The sequence below is a fragment of the Salvelinus fontinalis genome, chromosome 1, assembly GCF_029448725.1.
Source record: "Salvelinus fontinalis isolate EN_2023a chromosome 1, ASM2944872v1, whole genome shotgun sequence".
Taxonomy (NCBI): Eukaryota; Metazoa; Chordata; class Actinopteri; order Salmoniformes; family Salmonidae; genus Salvelinus; species Salvelinus fontinalis.
The window spans coordinates 64,007,316-64,025,353 of record NC_074665.1 but is presented as its reverse complement, the minus strand read 5'-3'; the positions used below and the strand labels follow the sequence as shown (position 1 = coordinate 64,025,353).

General features: G+C 44.2%; 1 protein-coding gene across 3 annotated transcripts in view; it reads right to left on the bottom strand.

Moving 5' to 3' along the window:
- Window positions 1-11,032, bottom strand: part of LOC129859640 (zinc finger matrin-type protein 4-like) — a 176,282-nt gene extending 165,250 nt beyond the window's left edge. Inside the window, exon 1 of one of the 3 annotated variants that reach the window (XR_008760195.1) lies at window positions 10,593-11,032. The gene's annotated coding sequence lies outside the window, so the exon portion shown is untranslated. The remainder of the gene's footprint in view (window positions 1-10,592) is intronic. The other 2 variants (XM_055929692.1, XM_055929685.1) reach the window with 2 other exon arrangements.
- Window positions 11,033-18,038: the final 7,006 nt, after the last annotated feature.

The following is an 18,038-nucleotide window of genomic DNA, read 5'->3' as shown; positions in this document are numbered from 1 at the left end:
AGTACCAGCACTTCAGGTAAAAAATAATTTCCAGTGTATGAGGTTGTTCTTATCTAAACTTGGGAGGTGAATTGATGTTGTGTAGGGTTGCAACGTCTTCTGAGTTTTTGTAGTTATTCCCTGTTTTACAGCTTCGATGCTCTGGAGCCTGATGTTGTCGCCAAGGAGCGTTTGGACTGTCGGGACCAGGTTTCAGCTGCTGCGCAACGCTGACATCCTTCCTCCCATAGATGGTCTGCCTGTACAAGCACCACCTGGACTGGACACAGCTGGACAAACTATATTTTTGACAAGATCAGGAATTTTGCAACTAACAGGCTATAGACATCACATGCCCTGCACCAAAATCAAGGGCAGGACAGAAACAGGCTCTCCGAATATAGATTCCCTTGTTCATGAGTGGTTTGGACGGACCAGTTATCAGCACTGTCTGCGGTGCCTCTATTCACATGACACACACGCCATACGTTGCTGCTACTATTGTTTATCCTGATGCTCAGCCACTTTACCCCTGATTGTATGCATATAACTACCTCGTCTATCACAGATATCGTTATTGATATTGTTCTTGTACATACTGTATATTTTATTTATATTGACACTATTTCTGATATTGCTACTATGCAAGTAAGCATTTGGCTGTACTGTCTACACCTTCTGTTGAGGCCATCCACTTAGCAAGACTTAGCAGAATATTGATATATAAAACATATATTGATGTGTGGTCGTAACATGATTTTGTGACATACCACAACAATATCATGTGACTGTATCAAGTGTGCCCCACATAAATATATGGTGCATGATCTGTTTATGTACTGTACATGTGCAACAAAAAAAACTCAGGTTGCATGGCCTTAACTTATGTATGGAATATTTTGTGATAAGTGCATGTGTAATAGTGTATATAAAGTATGCTAATGTACTGGTTTGAAGGCATTTGGGCAGTGGTGTAAAGTACTTAAGTAAAAATACTGAAGTAGTTTTCTGTGGTATCTGTACATTACTTAACTATTTTTGGCAACTTTTACTTCACTACATTTGTAACAAAAATAATGTACTTTTTACTCCATACATTTTCATTGACACCCAAAAGTACTCTACATTTTGACAGGAAAATTGTCCAAATCACATACTTATCAAGAGAACATCCCTGGTCATCCCTACTGCCTCTGATCTGGCAGACTCACTAAATACATATCTGAGTGTGTCCCTGGCTCTATGTCAATAGAAATAATACAATTGTGCCATCTGGTTTGCTTAATATAAGGAATTTTAAATGATTTATACTTTTACTCAAGTATGACAATGTAGCACTTTTTCCACCAATGGATGTATGTGGCTGGGGGTTAAAGCATTTACTTCACATGACCCATCAATTTAGACAAGTGTGTCTGGGTAAACGCCATCTAATATTCATAAATTATGTTTACCTGGAATTTTTTGTTATTGTAGGCTACTACCACTTTTAGTCTTAAACTTTACTACACTACTCACTGTTTAGCACATGACTTCACATGTGAATCCTTAAAGAGATGGGTGGGGCTGGCTTAACAGTGTGAACAATGCTGAATGGTGTAGACAAAGGAGAGCTCTCTAGCAGGTACAAAAACATTCAAAGGCCTTTTCTCAAAAGTGAGTTTACAAGTGTATCAACTTTCAAAGTAGAAATACTTTCCCATTGTTCCTCAAAAATGCTGTGTATGATATTCCATTTTGTAGCTCTGAGTCTCTACTTTTATCCATTTTTATTATTTTTTTACATTTCAAATTTTGCTACATAAGACCGAATCCAGGTGGTGAGTCACATCTTTTTAATGGTTTTCCCCTGTTGCCCCTCCTCCCGGCAGTAGGGCCTGCTTTCTCTCTTTCTCCCTCTTTCTCCCGATATTTGAAGGTGCTTTTGTGCTGATTTTCACTATTTATCAAGCACACTACAGGCTACAGATGTTTTCATCCTTTGACCGCACATCTTGCAGACCGTGCGTCTTGGTGGTTGGGGTATTTTTTTGATTTTGTTATGAAAAGAAGCTGTTACTGCATTCCAACAGATATGTTTTCTGTTTCATAGTTATAACAAAGGCACTCAACTAATGCATTTGATTGAACACTTGAATTATTTACAGTTAACACAAACTAATGAAAAGGCTTTTGTGATATTTGAAATATATATTTTTCCTATTCTAACAAAAATATAAACGCAAAATGTAAATTGTGGGTCACATGTTTCATGAGCTGAAATTATCCCAGAAAATGTCCATAAGCACAAAACACTTATTTCTCTCAAATGTTGTGCACAAATGTGTTAACTTCCCTGTTGGTGAGCATTTCTCATTTGCCAAGATAATCCATCCACCTGACAGGTGTGGCATATCAAGAAGCTGATTAAACAGCACGATCATTACTCAGGTGCACCTTGTGCTGGGACAATAAAAGACCACTTAAAATGTGCAGTTTTACCTCACAACACAATGCCATAGATGTCTCAAGTTGAGGGAGCGTGCAATTGGCATGCTGACTGGAGGAATGTCCACCAGAGCTGTTGCCAGATAATTTGTTAATTTCTCTACCATAAGCTGACTCCAACGTCATTTTAGAGAATTTGTCAGTATGTCCAACTGGCGTCACAACCGTAGACCATGTGTGTGGTGTGGGTGAGGGGTTTGCTGATATCAACATTGTAAACAGAGTGCCCCACGGTGGTGGTGGGTTATGGTATGGGCAGGCATAAGCTACAGACAACAAACACAATTGCATTTGATTCAATGGCAATGTGAATATACAGCGATACCTTGACGAGATCCTGAGGCCCATTGTAATGCAATCCATCCGCCGCTATCACCTCATGTTTCAGCATGATAATGCATGGCCCCATGTCGATAGGATCTGTACACAATTCCTGGAAGCTGAAAATGTCCCAGTTCTTCCATGGCCTGCATATTCAACAGACATGCCACCCATTGAGAATGTTTGGGATACTCTGGCTCGACGCGTACGACAGTGTGTTCCAGTTCCCGCCAATATCCAGCAACTTAACACAGTCATTGAAAAGGAGTGGGACAACATTCCACAGGGCACAATCAACAGCCTGATCAACTCTATGCGAAGGAGAGGCAAATGGTGAGGCAAATTGCATGAGGCAAATGGTGGTCATAACAGATACTGACTGGTTTTCTGATCCACGCCCCTACCTTTTGTTAAGGTATAAGTAACCAACAGATGCATATCTGTATGCATGAAATCCATAGATTATGGAAATCCATAGATTATGGCCCATTAAATGTATTTAAATTGACCGCTTCCTTATATGAACAGTAACTCAATAAAATATTTGAAATTGTTGCAGTACTTCCAACAGCCGAAGCTAAGTAGTAACATTAACATGATGCCTTCTAATTGCAGTCGCTGTACTCGTAATATACAGGAGAATGATCGCCTTACGGTGAGGATAGCTGTGCTGCAAGCCCAGTTTCAGACACAATCGTTCTGCAAGGTTAATTTCAGTGTAGGAAAGGATGAAACAGCATCTGTGCCACCAGTAAGTACAGATAGTAGTATAAATCCCCCCGCACAGTCCCCGCAGCCGGACAAGGGATTATCATTATTATTATCCACATTCGCACCAACGATGTTAGGATGAAACAGTCAGAGGTCAACAAGCGCAACATAGCTTCAGCGTGTAAATCTGGTTACACTAGTGGTCACTGGTTACACTAGTGACCATATCCCCCGCGCATCCCGCAAAGGCGGCGGTGTTGCTGACATTTATGATAGCAAATTTCAATTTACAAAAAACCCAGACGTTTTCGTCTTTTGAGCTTCTAGTCATGAAATCTATGCAATCACTTTTTATAGCTACCGTTTACAGGCCTCCTGGGCCATATACAGCGTTCCTCACTGAGTTCCCTGAATTCCTATCGGACCTTGTAGTTATGGCAGTGTCACGCCCTGACCATAGAGAGCCTTTTTATTCTCTATTTTTGGTTAGGTCGGGGTGTGTCTATAGTGGGTGATCTAGTGTGCTTATTTCTATGTTGGCCTGGTATGGTTCCCAATCAGAGGCAGCTGTTTATCGTTGTCTCTGATTGGGGATCATATTTAGGCAGCCATTTTCCTACTGTGTTTTGTGGGATCTTGTTTTTGTGTAGCTGCCTGTGAGCACTGCATGAGCTTCACGTGTCGTGTATTCTTTATTGTTTTTTTGTTCGGTTCTCTTATAATAAAAAGATGTCGAACCGATATCACGCTGCGCTTTGGTCGGAGTATGCTTACAACGACGATCGTGACAGGCAGATAATATTCACATTTTTGGTGACTTTAATATTCACATGGAAAAGTCCACAGACCCACTCCAAAAGGCTTTCGGAGCCATCATCGACTCCGTGGGTTTAGTCCAACATGTCTCCAGATCTACTCACTGCCACAGTCATACTCTGGACCTAGTTTTGTCTCGTGGAATAAATGTTGTGGATCGTAATGTTTTTCCGCATAATCCTGGACTATCGGACCACCATTTTATTACGTTTGCAATCAAAAATAATCTGCTCAGACCCCAACCAAGGATCATCAAAAGTTGTGCTATAAATTCTCAGACAACCCAAAGATTATTTGATTCCATTCCAGACTCCCCCTGCCTACCCAAGGATGTCAGAGAACAAAAATCAGTTATCCACCTAACTAAGGAACTCAATATAACCTTGCGCAATACCCTAGATGCAGTCGCACCCCTAAAATCAAACATTTGTCATAAGAAACTAGCTCCCTGGTATACAGAAAATACCCGAGCTCTGAAACAAGCTTCCAGAAAATTGGGACGGAAATGGCACCACACCAAAATGGAAGTCTTCCGACTAGCTTGGAAAGACAGTACCGTGCAGTATCGAAGAGCCCTCACTGCTGCTCGATCATTCTATTTTTCCAACTTAATTGAGGAAAATAAGAACAATCCAAAATGTATTTTTGATACTGTCACAAAGCTAACTAAAAAGCAGCATTCCCCAAGAGAGGATGGCTTTCACTTCAGCAGTGATAAATTCATGAACTTCTTTGAGGAAAAGATCATGATCATTAGAAAGCAAATTACGGACTCCTCTTTAAATCTGTGTATTCCCCGAAAGCTCAGCTGTCCAGAGTCTGCACAACTCTGCCAGGACCTAGGATCAAGGGAGACACTCAAGTGTTTTAGTACTATATCTCTTGACACAATGATGAAAATAATCATGGCCTCTAAACCTTCAAGCTTCATACTGGACCCTATTCGAACTAAACTACTGAAAGAGCTGCTTCCTGTGCTTGGCCCTCCTATGTTGAACATAATAAACGTCTCTCTATCCACCGGATGTGTACCAAACTCACTAAAAGTGAGAGTAATAAAGCCTCTCTTGAAAAAGACAAACCTTGACCCAGAAAATATTAAAAACTATCGGCCTAAACCGAATCTCCCATTCCTCTCAAAAAAAATTGAAAAAGCTGTTGCGCAGCAACTCACTGCTTTCCTGAAGACAAACAATGTATACGAAACGCTTCAGTTTGGTTTTAGACCCCATCATAGTACTGAGACTGCACTTGTGAAGGTGGTAAATTACCTTTTAATGGTGTCAGACCGAGGCTCTGCATCTGTCCTCGTGCTCCTAGACCTTAGTGCTGCTTTTGATACCATCGATCACCACATTCTTTCGGAGGGATTGGAAACCCAAATTGGTCTACACGGACAAGTTCTGGCCTGGTTTAGATCTTATCTGTCGGAAAGATATCAGTTTGTCTCTGTGGATGGTTTGTCCTCTGACAAATCAACTGTAAATGTCGGTGTTCCACAAGGGTTCCGTTTTAGGACCACTATTGTTTTCACAATATATATTACCTCTTGGTGATGTCATTCGGAAACATAATGTTAACTTTCACTGCTATGCGGATGACACACAGCATATATTCGATGAAACATGGTGAAGCCCCAAAATTGCCCTCGCTGGAAACCTGTGCTTCAGACATAAGGAAGTGGATGGCTGCAAATGTTCTTCTTTTAAACTCGGACAAAACAGAGATGCTTGTTCTAGGTCCCAAGAAACAAAGAGATCTTCTGTTGAATCTGACAATTAATCTTGATGGTTGTAAAGTCGTCTCAAATTAAACTGTGAAGGACCTCGGTATTACTCTGGACCCTGATCTCGCTTTTGACAAACATATCAAGACTGTTTTAAGGACAGCTTTTTCCATCTACGTAACATTGCAAAAATCAGAAACTTTCTGTACAAAAATGACGCAGAAAGATTCATCCATGCTTTTGTCACTTCTAAGTTAGACTACTGCAATGCTCTACTTTCCGGCTGCCCGGATAAAGGACTAAATAAACTTCAGTTAGTGCTAAGCACGGCTGCTAGAATCTTGACTAGAACCAAAAAATTTGATCATATTACTCCAGTGCTAGCCTCTCTACACTGGCTTCCTATTAAGACATTGGCTGATTTCAAGGTTTTACTGCTAACCTACAAAGCATTACATGGGCTTGCTCCTACGTATCTTTCGATTTGGTCCTGCCGTACATACCTACACGTATGCTATGGTCACAAGACGCAGGCCTCCTAACTGTCCTTAGAATTTCTAAGCAAACAGCTGGAGGCAGGGCTTTCTCCTAAAGAGCTCCATTTTTATGGAATGGTCTGCCTACCCATGTGAGAGACGCAGACTCGGTCTCAACCTTTAGGTCTTTATTGAAGACTCATCTCTTCAGTAGGTTCTATGATTGAGTGTAGTCTGGCCCAGAAGTGTGAAGGTGAACGGAAAGGCAATGGAGCAACGAACCACCCTTGCTGTCTCTGCCTGGCCGGTTCCCCTCTCTCCACTGGGATTCTCTGCCTCTAACCCTATCACAGGGGCTAAGTCACTGGCTTACTGGTGCTCTTCCATGCCGTCCCTAGGAGGGGTGTGTCACTTGAGTGGGTTGAGTCACTAACGTGATCTTCCTGTCTGGGTTGGCGCACCCCCTTGGGTTGTGCCATGGCGGAGATCTTTGTGGGCTATACTCGGCCTTGTCCCAGGATGGTAAGTTGGTGGTTGAATATATCCCTCTAGTGGTGTGGGGGCTGTGCTTTGACAAAGTGGGTGGGGTTATATCCTGCCTGTTTGGCCCTGTCTGGGGGTATCGTCGGATGAGGCCACAGTGTCTCCCGACCCCTCCTGTCTCAGCCTCCAGTATTTATGCTGCAGTAGTTTATGTGTCGGGGGGCTAGGGTCAGTCTGTTATATCTGGAGTATTTCTCCTGTCTTATCCGGTGTCCTGTGTGAATTTAAGTATGCTCTCTCTAATTCTCTCTCCCTTTCTCTCTTTCTTTCTCTCTTTCTCTCTCTCTCTATGACAATTTGAACATCTTGGCCATGTTCTGTTATAATCTCCACCCGGCACAGCCAGAAGAGGACTGGCCGCCCCTCATAGCCTGGTTCCTCTCTAGGTTTCTTCCTGGTTCTGGCCTTTCTAGGGAGTATTTCCTAGCCACCGTGCTTCTACACCTGCATTGCTTGCTGTTTGGGGTTTTAGGCTGGGTTTCTGTACAGCACTTTGAGATATCAGCTGATTGATGTAAGAAGGGCTTTATAAATACATTTGATTTGATGCGTTTATATTTTTGTTCATTATACTATTACCTAAGACCTTCATAAACACAAACAAATTATTTAAGATATATCATATATGAAATGTATGAATTACACTGTTAGAATATTGCAGTTTAGTCCCAGTGGTTCTAGTGTGCACACATAGTAGGTCCAGTGAAAAAAACGTTATCTGTCCAAATGCCTGTCCAATTGATTTGTTCTGGCGCCGGCCCTGGCGCTGTTGAAACTAAGACAACTCAAAAGCCACATGGAAACTGGAAATGTGTATTACATTACTGGTTAGAGCAGTGGTTTTCAACCGGTGTGCAGTTAAAAACTGAAACGGTGTACCGTGAAACTTTTCCTAATCGTGATCCTTTTTTTGAACATTCATATAAACTCAGCAAAAAATGAAACGTCCCTTTTTCAGGACCCTGTCTTTCAAAGATCATTTGTAAAAATCCAAATAACTTGACAGATCTTCATTGTAAAGGGTTTAAACACTGTTTCCCATGATTGTTCAATGAACCATAAACAATTAATGAACACGCACCTGTGGAACGGTCGTTAAGACACTAACAGCTTACAGACGGTCGGCAAATAAGGTCACAGTTATGAAAACTTAGGACACTAAAGAGGCCTTTCTACTGACTCTGAAAAACACCAGAAGAAAGGTGCCCAGGGTCCCTGCTCATCTGTGTGAACGTGCCCCCCGTCGCTGGACCCGACAGGTCTGGCAAAAGGTGCTCTTCACTGACACGTCGCGGTTTTGTCTCATCAGGGGTGATGGTCGGATTCGTGTTTATCGTCGAAGGAATGAGCGTTACACCGAGGCCTGTACTCTGGAGCGGGATCGATTTGGAGGTGGAGGGTCTGTCATGGTCTGGGGCGGTGTGTCACAGCATCATCGGACTGAGCTTGTTGTCATTGCAGGCAATCTCAATGCTGTGCATTACAGGGAAGACATCCTCCTCCCTCATGTGGTACCCTTCCTGTAGGCTCATCCTGACATCACCCTCCAGCATGACAATGCCACCAGCCATACTGCTCGTTCTGTGCGTGATTTCCTGCAAGTCAGGAATGTCAGTGTTCTGCCATGGCCAGCGAAGAGCCCGGATCTGAATCCCATTGAGCACGTCTGGGACCTGTTGGATCGGAGGGTGAGGGCTAGGGCCATTCCCCACAGAAATGTCCGGAAACTTGCAGGTGCCTTAGTGGAAGAGTGGGGTAACATCTCACAGCAAGAACTGTCAAATCTGGTGCAGTCCATGAGGAGGAGATGCACTGCAGCACTTAATGCAGCTGGTGGCCACACCAGATACAGACTGTTACTTTTGATTTTAACCCCCCCTTTGTTCAGGGACACATTATTTCATTTCTGTTAGTCACATGTCTGTGTAACTTGTTCAGTTTATGTCTCAGTTGTTGAATCTTGTTATGTTCATACAAATATTTACACATGTTAAGTATGCTGAAAATAAACGCAGTTGGCAGTGAGAGGACGTTTCTTTTTTTGCTGTGTTTATAAGCGTGACCTGTGGAATGCAGACAGAATTTTGATTGAGAGGGCCAGTGTTGGTCAGATAATACATTGAATGGCAGGCACATGGATACATATGTACCGTTGTTTCAAATCCAGTGTGCTCAAGCTGTATAATTTGAGAGGCGTGCATCACCAGCCAAGTAATTTGTATAATTTTACTTCGCCTGTGAGAATCATTAGCACAGGCAAGTCTGATTAGGCTTAGCTGTACCACAGTTTATGCAATAGAAACAAACGGAGCGTGGCTTTTACAATGCAGAAATCCGCTAGTCTCTATCTCAAACCTTTCAAAACTAAGACCTATTTACCAGAGCTACATTTCGTTTCTCTCTGGCGCAGTTTGCGGGACTCTCTTAAAGGGGTACACACAATCAATAATCATGAGTAAGGAACCACGAAACTAAAATAATAGTTCAAATGAACCCTATTTAATATATTAAAAAAGTATGGATCAGATTAGATAAATGTCATTATTACTAAATAAATTAATAGTGGCATTTCACGTCTGCAGCAAGAATGGTTATCTCAGGTGTACCACAGTTCAAAAAAGGTTGGAAACCGCTGGGTTAGAGGACAACCTGAATGCAGAACACAGCCAGCAACATTTTGTAGTGTTGGATTTTGATTGGTGGTTGCCCAAATGGAAATGGAAACGCAAAATGTAATATTTTTCTGATTATTATTTGTTTTTTGGGAGTTCCACCTGCAACTGGACACATACTAAGACACCGATGCCTTTCGTATCAACGAAAAAAGCATAACCAAGTAAAGGTTGGTCTAAAAGAACTGTACCACGCTTAAATGGACCATCAGATCAACGCGTCATCACAGGCTAGTTAGCCATGCCGATGGACATTTTATCTGAATCAGCTAATAGTGAATGTGCAGCAATCAGCCCGTTCAATTCACACTAATAGGTGGGTAAACCCTAAAACACATTGCAAATATCGTTAGGCTACATGAGTTTAAAAGTGCCTAGTATAGCCTTCTCTCTACATCACTGACTTCAACCATGCAAGATCTGACATAAGATCAATGGGCAAATTCATTCCACTTCGAAAGCAACAGCGAGAGTCCGGTCAAACTGGAGAGTCCATCATCACTCTCTCGCTTCTAGATCGGCTGCCAGCATGCTACCTTTCATGCCAAACTATATATTAATTTCAACCGAAAATAGTCCACAGCTCTTCATACAGACAGACACCTGCTGTACAACTAAAGGACGGAGCCAATACAGCCAACAACACTGTCATAGGCTGCTGTGATTCACCGCATTATAATGACCAACAAGCTCACTGACACAACGTTGTTAAAATGCAACAATTCCTAAACTGTAAGGCTCTTATCCATTATGTTAACAATGACATACATTACTGCATCTTCTTACACCCATGGCTGTATATTATAGTGGACATGATAGGCTAATTCATCAATACCCTCTGAAACTTTCACTCTCACTCACCTCGCTCTGGTAATGTTAACCTGCCTCCCCACGAAAACGACAACCCCGGTCCCGAACGCTTATCATCCGCCGGGCAGTTATGTTCGCTAAATCCGTTCAAGTTGAATAAACAGTCCTCAGGTTGTGCTTTCAATGTGCTCCCGCCACAGGTGAAACTTAAAAAATGTGTTGCCGTTGGTAATCTACCCCCTAGTTCCAATGTGCTCTGGCTGTCGTTTCTGTAGCCCAGTAGTGCGATTTGAAGATGCTCCTCTCTTTTCATGCGTGGTCTCTTGCTCTGTACGGAACAGGCAAAACGCTCGGTTGATAGGTTATCATTCACCGGGAAACGGGAGCAGGAGAGAGAGAGCGAAACGGGAGCAGGAGAGAGAGAGCGAGAGGGCACCCTCGCTATGGTGAATAGGCGGGAGTGACATGCGCGCAGTGGGAGATCGAGCAAGTAGGGTAAGGTACAGTGCACCCACACTCGCAGGTATCATCTTACATAAAGAGCTCTTCTGAAATATTTCTTCTGAAATAAAGAGAGATCTATCTATCTATCTATCTATCTATCTATCTATCTATCTATCTGCATCAAGCTTCATTATACATTATTAAATATAGCCACCAATGTAGATTATGTTTCCATTTTTCTGCTGTTAATGTGAGCTGTGTCTATCAAAAGTATACCCATGCATGAACGACAGATAGAGAGGGGGTGGAGAGTATGCACTGACTTTTACACTTTTTTAGGAGCATTTGCATTACATTTACTTAATTTAACAGACACATTTTGGTTACTGGCCAAACGCTCTTAATCGCTAGACTACCTGCTGCCTGCCTGATCAGGGTACTTGCTGTCATACATGTGCAATGCCTAATCATGTTTATCTTCAGTAATGATGTAGTGATGTAGTGATGTAGGCCTAAACTATGAACAAAATACAGTGCAACACTGAATTTCTAATCAAATTAAGAAAACAAATGCTGATCTCGACTCTGAATCACAATCAAACATTTATAAACATTAAACATAAAATAATCATTATATCAGAGGAGTTTGGTTGACTACCAAATGTCTTTTTCACTGCCAGTGAATGCTCAGTACAACTTTTCAAAAGAGAGTACAATTCATACAAATTATTTCTCTATATCTATCCTGTCATTTCTACTATATGTAGCCGTTAGTGTATAGACTGACATTGCATGTTTTAATCATTTCCCCCTTTTATTATTCCAAGTCTTTTCAAACAGATTGTCATATTTCCGGGACAATGTATAGATGTGTATTCAGCTCTGACAATGGGCTCTGACATGCTTACGGACTCTTAGAGACGCAATGACAGTAAATTAAGAGAGGAACCCACACACTTCAAACCATAGACAATGAATGCAGACTGACACACACGTACGCACGCACACACACACACACACACACACACACACACACACACACACACACACACACACACACACACACACACACACACACACACACACACACACACACACACACACACACACACACTTGACAATGACACATTTTTTTTGTAATCTGAGGGAAATATATGCCTCTAATATGGTCATACATTTGGCAGGAGGTTAGGAAGTGCAGTTCAGTTTCAACCTCATTTTGTGGGCAGTGTGCACATAGCCTGTTTTCTCTTGAGAGCCAGTGCCCACGGCGGCCTTTCTCATTAGTAAGGCTATGCTCACTGAGTCTGTACATAGACAAAGCTTTCCTTAAGTTTGGGTCAGTCACAGTGGTCAGGTATTCTGCCACTTTGTACTCTCTGTTTAGTACCAAATAGCATTCTAGTTTGCTCAGTTTTTTTGTTAATTCTTTCCAATGTGTCAAGTAATTATCTTTTTGTTTTCTCATGATTTGGTTGGGTCTAATTGTGTTGCTGCCCTGGGGCTCTGTGGGGTCTGTTTGTTTTTGTGAAAAGAGCCCCAGGAACAGCTTGCTTATTGGGCTCTTCCCCAGGTTCATCTCTCTGTAGGTGATGGCTTTGTTATGGAAGGTTTGAGAATCACTTCATTTTAGGTGGTTGTAGAATTTAACAGCTCTTTTCTGGATTTTTATAAATAGCGGGTATCGGCCTAATTCTGCTCTGCATGCATGCAATATAAGAATGAGTGTGATTTTGTCACAACCCGGCTCGTGGGAAGTGACAAAGAGCTCTTATAGGACCAGGGCACAAATAATAATATAATAATAATATTCAATAATTTTGCTCTTTATTTAACCATCTTACATATAAAACCTTATTTGTTCTTTGAAAAATGTGAATAACTCACCACAGGTTAATGAGAAGGGTGTACTTGAAAGGATGCACATAACTCTGCAATGTTGGGTTGTATTGGAGAGAGTCTCAGTCTTAAATAATGTTCCACACACAGTCTGTGCCTGTATTTAGTTTTCATACTAGTGAGGGACGAGAATCCACTCTCACATAGGTATGCAGTTGCAAAGGGCATCAGTGTCTTAACATTAACAGCGCGATTTGTCAAGGCAGAATACTCTGAGCGCAGCCCAATCCAGAAATCTGTCAGTGGCTTCTGATTAAACTAAATTTTCACAGAACCGCTTGTTGCAATTTTGATGAGGATCTCTTGTTCAGATATCGGTAAGTGGACTGGAGGCAGGGCATGAAAGGGATAATGAATCCAGTTGCTTGTGTCATCCGTTTCGGGAAATTACCTGCGTAATTGCGTACCCAACTCACTCAGGTGCTTCGCTATATCACATTTAACATTGTCTGTAAGCTTGTTAATTTGCACACAAAAAAATCATACAATGATGTAAAGACCTGTGTGTTGTCCTTGTTAATGCAGACAGAGAAGAGCTCCAACTTCTTAATCATAGCCTCAATTTTTTCCCGCACATAGATTACTGCACCTGTACATAGCCCATCTAAAATTTAGCCCAAACAACTACCTCTTTACCTACTGTATTTATTTATTTTGCTCCTTTGCACCCCATTATTTCTATCTCTACTTTGCACCTTCTTCCACTGCAAACCAACCATTCCAGTGTTTTTTTTTACTTGCTATATTGTATTTACTTCGCCACCATGGCCTTTTTTATATTTTTATTTATTAATATATTTTATTTGCCTTCACCTCCCTTATCTCACCTCACTTGCTCACATTGTATATAGACTTATTTTTCACTGTATTATTGACTGTATGTTTGTTCTACTCCATGTGTAACTATGTGTTGTTGTATGTGTCAAACTGCTTTGCTTTATCTTGGCCAGGTCGCAATTGTAAATGAGAACGTGTTCTCAATTTGCCTACCTGGTTAAATAAAGGTGAAATAAAAATAAATAAATAAATATAGTTGCAGAGAATCCCTGTAATCCTAGAATCAGATCATTCAGGCAAGAAAAAACATCACCCAGATAGGCCAGTCATGTGAGAAACTCGTCATCATGCAAGCGGTCAGACAAGTGAAAATAATGGTCAGTAACGAAAACTTTAAGCTCGTCAATCAATTAAAATAAACATGTTACTACTTTGCCCCTTGATAACCAGCGCACTTCTTTCTGTATGTTGTAAAAGTGTTACATGGTCGCTGCCCATATCGTTGCATAGTGCAGAAAATACAGAGAGTTCAGGGGCCTTGCTTTTAAAAAGTTAACAACTTTCACTATAGTGTCCAAAACGTCTTTCAAGCTGTCAGGCATTCCCTTGGCAGCAAGAGCCTCTCGGTGGATGCTGCAGTGTAACCAAGTGGCGTCGGAAGCAACTGCTTGCAATCGCGTTACCACTCCACTATGTCTCCCTGTCACAGCTTTTGCGCCATCAGTACAGATACCAACAGATCTTGACCACCTGTCACGCCCTGATCTGTTTCACCTGTCCTTGTGCTTGTCTCCACCCCTCCCAGGTGTCACCCATCTTTCCCATTATCCCCTGTGTATTTATACCTGTGTTTTCTGTCTGTCTGTTGCCAGTTTGTTTTGTTTGGTCAAGCCTACCAGCATTTTGTCTCAGCTCCTCTTTTTCCCTAGTCTCGCTTTCTCTTGTCCTCCTGGTTTTTGACCTTTTGCCTGTCCTGACCCTGTACTCGCCCGCCTGACCATTGCCTGTCCCTGAGCCTGCCTGCTGTCCTGTACCTTTACTCCACCTCTGGATTACCGACCTCTGCCTGACCTGACCCTGAGCTTGCCTGCCGTCCGGTACCTTGGCCTCTGCTCTGGATTTTCAACCACTGTCTGCCTTGACCTGTTGTTTGCCTGCCCCTGTGGTTACAATAAAATTGTTACTTCACGGTCTGCACTTGAGTCTTACCTTGATTCCTGATAGTACGAACTGGCCATGACTGGCCCAGCAGACTTGGACCAGCTCCACCACTCCATCTACTCCCTAGGAGCCCTCATTGGTAGCCCTCATTGGTAGACACAAGGAGATGCTTCCTGGTCTGATGGAAGGGTTCCAGGACATGGCCGAACATCACGACCTAGCATTGGACGCTTTGCGGTAGAAATTCCGTGGGTTGCCTACTAGGCAGCCTACCACAACTGTAACCTCCCAGCCCCTCAGTAACCCGGCTGGTAGCAGCGCCGTCGCACCAGTTTCCGGGGAACCCCGCTTACCTCCCCCGGAGTGCTACAATGAAGATTCCAGAACCTGCTGGGTCTTTCTCTCCCAGTGCTCCCTCGTTTTCGAGCTGCAGCTTTCTTCGTTCCCCTCGGACCGCTCGTTGACAGCGTACATTATTACGCTGATGTCCGGGAGGGCACTAGCTTGGGCCACTGCGGTGTGGGAGCAACAATCCACCGTCTGCCTCAGTCTGGATGTATTCGTTGCGGAGGTGAGAAAGGTTTTTGAGGCTCCGGTGTCCAGGAGAGAGGCTGCCCGGAAGTTACTCCAGCTTCGGCAGGGCTCCCTCAGTGTGGCAGACTATGCGGTGGAGTTCCGCACGCTGGCAGCGGAGGGTACCTGGAATCCGGAAGCGCTGTTCGACACGTTCCTGCACGTATTATCGGCGGGGGTAAAGGACGAGCTTGCAGCCCGTGAACTACCGACTGATCTCGACTCAATCATCGCCTTAACCATTTGGATCGATAGACTGTTACGGGAATGTAGGAGGGAGAAGAGATCTGATTGCGGTCCCAATCGCTCATTCAAAGATCCCACCTTTTGCACCTGATGAAACTCCAGAAGTCCCTGAGAGGATCCAAGCTTACCCGAGTTCCTCTGAAGACTGCCAAGTTGTCTCTTCCCGAGCCGATGCAGCTCGGCAGGGCTGCCTCCAGCCGAACGCGTACGCAGACTGAACACCCAGAGTTGTCTGTATTGCGGTAATGTTGGTCATTATGTGTCTACCTGTCCCTTCAAGTGACCCAGCTCATTCGTTGGAGTGGGTACTCTGGCGGGTCTTAAAGATAATTCTTCTTCTCCTCTTACTCGCCCCCTCTCCATGCCACCTTGCTGTGGGGTGACCAGTCCAAGTCTCTCCAGGTACTCATCAACTCGGGGGCCGATGTGAATCTCATGGACGTTACACTGGCATCAGAGCTGGGCATCCCCACTCAACCCCTCTCCATTCCCATGGGTGTTAGAGTGCTGGACGGGCGCTCTATTGGCCGGGTCACCCACCAGACCCCCCATCAACCTACGAGTGTCGGGGAACCAGAGCGAGGCGATCCAATTCTTGCTGGTTGAGTCTCCGCAGATTCCCGTGGTATTGGGGTTCTCTTGGCTCCAGCGACACAATCCCTCCATTGACTGGGCTACTGGTGCCATCATGGGCTGGAGCCTGTTCTGCCACACTCATTGCCTGAAGTCAGCTCTGCCTGCCTCGGGATGTCTTCCTGGGGGCTTGGAAATTGCCCCGGGCCTCTCCGGCCTGCTCCGCAGAGTACCTGAACCTCCAGGAGGGGTTCAGTAAAGCCCGGGCCACTTCACTTCCGCAGCATCGACCGGTATCCAAGAAGGTCAAGCCTGAGGCGCTGGCACGCCGCTATAATGCCGCAGCTACTACCTAGGAAGCCAAGACCTTTCCCCTCCTGCTCCAAGATCATTAGCCCCTCTACTGTTTGTTCTCTGTTGCCCCGTTCCCTCCGTGTTTTTCCTACCTTTTCTGTGTCTAGAGTGAAAACCATGTCTGACTGCCCCTTCTGTCCTGTTTCCAGGCCCACCCTTCTCCCTCGTCTCATCGACCAGCGTACATGGTGAGACGCCTCCTGAAGGTTTGACCTTGGGGCAGGGGATTCCAGTACCTGGTTGATTGGGAGGGTTATGGCCCGGAGGAGAGGTGCTGGGTCTCCGCTAGGGACATCCTAGATCCAGGCCTCATCTCTGAGTTCCAGCGCCGGCACCCCACTCAAACAGGTGTGTGCCCAGGTTGGACGCCAGGTGGCATCCCTAGAGGGGGGGTACTGTCACGCCCTGATCTGTTTCACCTGTCTTTGTGCTTGTCTCAACCCCATCTACAGGTGTCACCCATCTTCCCCATTATCCCTTGTGTATTTATACCTGTGTTTTCTGTCTGTCTGTTGCCAGTTTGTCTTGTTTGTTCAAGTCTACCAGCGTTTTGTCTCAGCTCCTGTTTTCCCTAGTCTCTATTTCTCTCGTCCTCCAGGTTTTTGACATTTTTCTTGTCCTGACCCAGGACCCACCCGCCTGACCACTGCCTGTCTCTGACCCTGAGCCTGCCATCCTGTACCTTTGCTCCACCTCTGGATTACCGACCTCTGCCTGTCCCTGACCCTGAGCCTGCCATCCTGTACCTTTGCTCCACCTCTGGATTACCGACCTCTGCCTGTCCCTGACCCTGAGCCTGCCATCCTGTACCTTTGCTCCACCTCTGGATTACCGACCTCTACCTGTCCCTGACCCTGAGCCTGCCATCCTGTACCTTTGCTCCACCTCTGGATTACCGACCTCTGCCTGTCCCTGACCCTGAGCCTGCCATCCTGTACCTTTGCTCCACCTCTGGATTACCGACCTCTGCCTGACCTGACCCTGAGCTTGCCTGCCGTCCTGTACCTTGGCCTCTGCTCTGGATTTTCGACCTGTCTGCCTTGACCTGTCGTTTTCCTGCCCCTGTGGTTACAATAAACATTGTTACTTCACAGTCTGCACTTTGGTCTTACCTTGATTCCTGATACCACCAAGTTCCGCTTGATGTCACAAAGCTGTCCAGTACTTTAAAAATATCCTCTCCTGTTCTGGTTTCCAGTGGTTTGCCCCATTGGAAAATGTAAATGGCCTGTTTGAAAATGTAAAGAAATGTAAAAAAAATAAAAAAAAAAATAAAAAAGGCGAATCACATTTTCATTTGGAGTACCCCCGACGGCATTGGGAATACCTGCTCCAGGGCAACGGTGTCTAGACGGAATTTGTATTTGTGGTCCTGTCAACTGGACCTATTTTGTCTTACTGAGTGAGACTTACTGTCAGGGCTCAGGTCTGATAGAATCTGTGCAGAACATCTAGGTGCTGCTGTAGGCC